The sequence below is a fragment of the Osmerus eperlanus genome, chromosome 2 (assembly GCF_963692335.1).
Source record: "Osmerus eperlanus chromosome 2, fOsmEpe2.1, whole genome shotgun sequence".
NCBI lineage: Eukaryota > Metazoa > Chordata > Actinopteri > Osmeriformes > Osmeridae > Osmerus > Osmerus eperlanus.
In genome coordinates, this window is record NC_085019.1 from 10,219,173 (window position 1) to 10,224,559 (window position 5,387).

Below are 5,387 nucleotides of genomic sequence, written 5' to 3' on the forward strand. Positions count from 1 at the left end.
TGTAAAAGCGAACTGTTAAGTTTCCAATAAGCATTTCTACATCTTGTAGAGGGGGCAGATTGCAAGGGGATAAAGATGGAGACTGTATGATCTGTTAATGGGGTTGTGATGATATTAACTGATATTTTCTCAATATTCAAATGATCAGAAACTAACCAATAGTCCAATCGTGAACGTCTGGTGGCACTTCTATTACACCAAGTAAAAGCATTTGCGTTAGGATTGTGAAATCTCCATACATCTATCAAGTAAAATTTCTGCATAAATAATTTTAAGTTTACATTTACTGCAGTGGAAACACGTGAAGGCCAACAGTCAATGTTGTGGTCTAATATGTTGAAATCCCCCCCTATTACTACACCTGAATTTGGAAAGTTAATATGGGCATTTTGTATATGCTTCTCTAAAGTTTCAAGCATCATGTCGTTCTCATGGTTAGAATTATAGCCATATATGTTAACAACTATCAAAATAAAGTTTTCAATGGATAATACTTGAAAAACAAAATGACCTGACGTATCACTGACAGATAAAAGAATAGTCCCTGGAAAATTATATTTTAGAGTCGCAACACCAGCAGAATGTTGAGATCCATGAGCCTGCCACAGATCATTTCCCCATTGGGATCTCCATAATCTAGCATCGTCCGGAACTGAGTGTGACTTGAATGAAACAGAAATCAAATTTGTGCTGCTTGACAAACAAAAATAACGCCTTGCGCTTAACAATATTCCTTATCCCCCTGGCATTGAGAGTAATTATAGATAAAGACGTATTAACAACAACAGATAGAACAATGTAAGAAGTAAAGTTAGGATGAAACTAGACTTTAACCTTACCATAAGGAGCTGCGCCATTTTAACTTAAATATAAGGTGCATAGTGAAACTTAGTAAAGGAAAGAAAACAAGGAGGTACCTAGATTCTTAGTCGACAAATTAACACCTACCAGTTATTGGCAATTAAAAGACAAAGTGCTAGCCTCTAGGACATTGCAAAAAATTAGACCGGATGTAATAGATGTTGTCTAGTGAACATTCAGTTGGGTGTCAATAGTGTGCTCATCAGCCCTTAGAGAAATATTTAGAAAATAAAGTGTTGCCCCGAACAGATAGAAAAATATAAACACAGTGAATGACAAGCATTTTGGTTATTATAGCTTAACTTTGCTGAAGGCACATGTTGACAGGTGTGGCGTTTACCACTTTCAGGTATCTGGATACAGTTCAGCCCCTTTGGCAAAGGCTCGACCTCCCACTAGTTCTCGCGCTTTAGATACAAGTGGCCACAGCTGCATCCTCCGCTCTCTGACTGCTGGGGACAGGTCTTCGGCAAAACGTAGCTTGTTGTTTTGGAGGAAGGTGGACTTTTTTGCAGCTTTCCAGACAGCGTCGCGGTAAATACGGGCACCAAACTGTAGAAGTATCCCTCGAGGCTTGGTGGCATCATTCTTTTGTTGGCCAAGACGGTGCACTCAGTCAATAACATCGGGGAGTTTGGCCTTGTGCTCCGGCAGTATAAACTGACAAATGTGTATAACCTCTTGGCGGACGTTCTGGTCTTTGTTTTCAGCCATACCGTAGAGACGCAGGTTCCACCGTCGCGAATAATTTTCCAGCTCAGTAATTCGTTGTTCCAGTAGACTTGCCTTTTTCTCCGCCACGTTGACTCGGTCATCAATGTGTGTCACTTTACCTTTCACTTCACGGATCTCAGCACAGGAAAAGTCAACAGTCTTCTTCAGCCCCTCAATCTTCAGAGTATTGTTGGAAATCATTCTCTCCACATTTTTTTTCCAGAGTCGATTCTCGTGTTGAAGATGACTGAGATTTTCTGCACAATATACTGTCAGGATCCAATGAGCGCTGCTTCATTTTCTTTGGTGCAGGAGGTTTGGAGGGAGTTGTGGAAGGAGTTATGGGGAGAGGGGTGAGATCTGGTTCCCCGAGGGAGATCACAGGTGCATCTGGCATGCAGTAGTCCTGTAGGTTATTCATAAGCGGATTCACCGTCGGTACCTGCATGCTGCCGTAGGTGTGGTACGCTAGCTAGCGATGCTGTTAGCCGAAGTTTCTATTCCCACGTGTGTTGTTAAGAGGCGAGAATTCTATACAATACGAGCTACCAATAAGTTGACACGATTCACTCAACTCTGCATTAAGATACCTCCAACAATATACTTTAACCCTTGTGTTCTCCTCGGGTCGTTCTGACCCATCAGTCATTGTGACCCACCGTCGTATTGCGACAACTTTACCGCATACAAAAACAAAGTGAAGCATTTTCTTTTAACCGTCGGGCTGTCTCAGACCCCCCACATTGCGAAGGTTAAAAGAAAAGTATTTTTATTTGGTTTTGTATTGGGTAAAATTGGGTAAACACAATGATGGTTCGTTATGAACCTTTGGGTCATGTGACCCGAAGGCAGCACGAGGGTTAAGTAACTATATTTCACTAATATGCAAGTCTGATGGTGGACAGCTCCGAAGAATGCGTGCACTCACACCGCCATCTTGGCCTCATTCCTCCCTCATTTTGCATTTCTGGAAATGCATTTGAATTTGAATTGTGGTCACGATTTTGCAGCCACGTTCTTAAAATTACAATGCATTTCTGGAAATGCATTTCAATTTGAATTGTGGTCACGATTTTGCAGCCACGTTCTTGAGAATGACAATGCATTTCTGGAAATGCATTTGAATTTTGGTCACGATTTGCTTCCATACTAATTGCAGCAAAACTGTCTTTTCACCGTTCTAAATTATTGCGCTGGCTACATAGTATATGAGCCTGTACAAAGTGTCTGAAATAAGTAACCATAACAACAGGGATGGAGTCAAAGCCTCCATTTACAATTTTGAAAGATTTTAACAAGCTAACTTGTATCTACAACAATGAGTGATTTCCATATTTATTTTAACCTATTTGAAAAAATTTACTTTTCTGAATGTAGTGTGTCAGTGTCACGTAACCGCTCATCTCACATCCCATTCGCTATTCACCTCGCTAGTCAATCGACTTCAGACAGGCTGCGGCCAACACAATAGTGATGGGAAGTTCGGATCCTTTTACGGACTCTATTCTTTGAATCTCGTTCATTAAAAGGAACGAGATTCCTTGGCTGAGTTTGAACTACGTTGAGCTAGCTTTATGGAACCGAATAAACTAGAAATTAGTCAGACTAACTGACATAAGTCTGGCTTATTCGGTAAACTCGCTTTATGGAACAGGCCTCAGGTCACTGATTTGTAATCACTGATGTTGACCTTTGACCTTCATGATCACTTCCTGTCCTTCCAGACCTGCTGGAGAAGTCCAGGGTGACGTTCCAGCTGCTCCCGGAGAGGAGCTACCACATCTTCAACCAGATCCTTTCCAACAAGAAGCCAGAGCTCATAGATACAGAAATAACACTTTTATAGTGCAGATAAAGTGTAATGGCAACTTTCCAATTTCTCGTTGCCATTATACACAGGTAGTTTTAGAAGTGATCTTACGCAGACACAATGTAGCAGATTTTCCAGTCCTTATTGCTGTTTAGTTTGTTGTTTATTATGCATAGTTGAGATTTACATACCAGGTTTCCCATTATCGTTGGTGGTCTGTGCTGTGGTTTGTAGTTTGTTCTCTGGTCTGGTCTCCTAACACTGGTCTGGTGATTGATGCACTTGGAGGTCTGTGCCAACTAGTGTCAAGTCTGTTAATTTGCTGCATGTAATTATTTGTAGATTCTGTATCATTGCCTCATAAGAACATGTGTGAATGTCATTTCTTGTTCCCTTTGGTGAAACGGTGGAGGTGGTTTGGACACCCCAGGGAGTTCCGCCTCAAGCTTGGACCACAGTTTTACTGCTCAGCATTAATGACAGCGAGGAGCTCATGGCCATGGATGTGAGTATATAATGTAGCGGAGGTGGTTTGGATCCATTCTCTCATGGTGATAGTTCTGCATGAAACTTTAATAACCCAGATGTGACTTACAGCTCACATCTCAGTATGGCTATCACAAGCCATGTTAGAACTTTCCATAACATAATGTAAGCATTTAACAGATGCCTTTATTCAAAACAGAGATCCAGCGATACCCACAGATGTCGGATTGATTTCATATATCGTCAAATATGACAAAAGTGCTTTTTAAAACACAGATACCTTGCCTTTAATTTGCATTGTAATCATTTGTGTAATAAACCGTAATGAACTGTAACTAAATAGCTCTTCCTACTACAATTTTGTATTTGTATTGTTAGTTACATGGTAAGCTAGTTAATGTAACCTTATTGTCAAGTGTTGCAGTAAGTTACAGTAGCCTACATAGTGGTCTTGATGAAACCAGCTTTCTTTGTGATGACAAATACTATAGCGTACTATTTCACAAAATTAGACACAGGTCTCTCACTTTCACATACCATAATTTAAGTGTTAAGTAAGTGTATGTACGTTACTTTTCAGTGGCACAGAATGTCACATTTGCTTATATGAAACCAGATTTTCTGAATAGAGCCCTGCTATGGTGTTGACTAACGTAAAGGAGACTTGTCCACATATACTGAATTGATAACACTCGCTTTCCTTAAGGTAGCAGGAAATAAAGTGTTCATGCTTAGCAACCATCATAGACAGGTACTTCTTTGTCTGTCATTTACATCAATTGTAGAAATGTACATGCAGTGCCTTTAGAGGAGTGGCGTATATTCTTAATTACTTATAACTGAACTCAATAACCACCCTTGTCATTTGAGAGGTGCCTTGTCTAGGATATTATCAAAGTACATGTAGCACCTCTTTCTAGAATGTTATGAATTACATATACTAACATAGCGTGAAGAGTGCAGTGACCTTTATGGCAGAAAGCTGTAAGCGACGCCTGGGTCTTCCTATGGGTTGGGTAGAACTCCTGGACATAGCAATGTCTCCTTCAGAAATCAGACAGTTTATCAAGATAATCCACAGATCTTGTTGTGAACACATTGGAACCTGAGTAGCCAGCGTATGATTTTTGGAAAGAGACCACAAACTGGCTATCGGTGTTCATGCACTTCATTCAAACAAATGAATGAACACTGACAGCCAGTTGGTGGTAGGAGTACACATTCGTTTCACAAGAATAAAACTTGGTAAAAATATAGACGTTTGCTGGATGTGGACAAGGAGCTTGTTCTGCACAATCACAAGTAAATTGGGATCTATGAAGACAAATGTGTGTACCATTCATGTGTACAATGTCTATAAATCTCAGAAAATTGAGTTTTCCGGTTTTAACCATATGCAGAGTGTAGCGGCATTCTGTTAACTTAAATTGGATTTTTTAAGTCCATAAAAGAATTGATGCTGCATCAACACAAGTTACACAAAGACAAAATAAAGTTTATTTTCCAAAAGGACTCG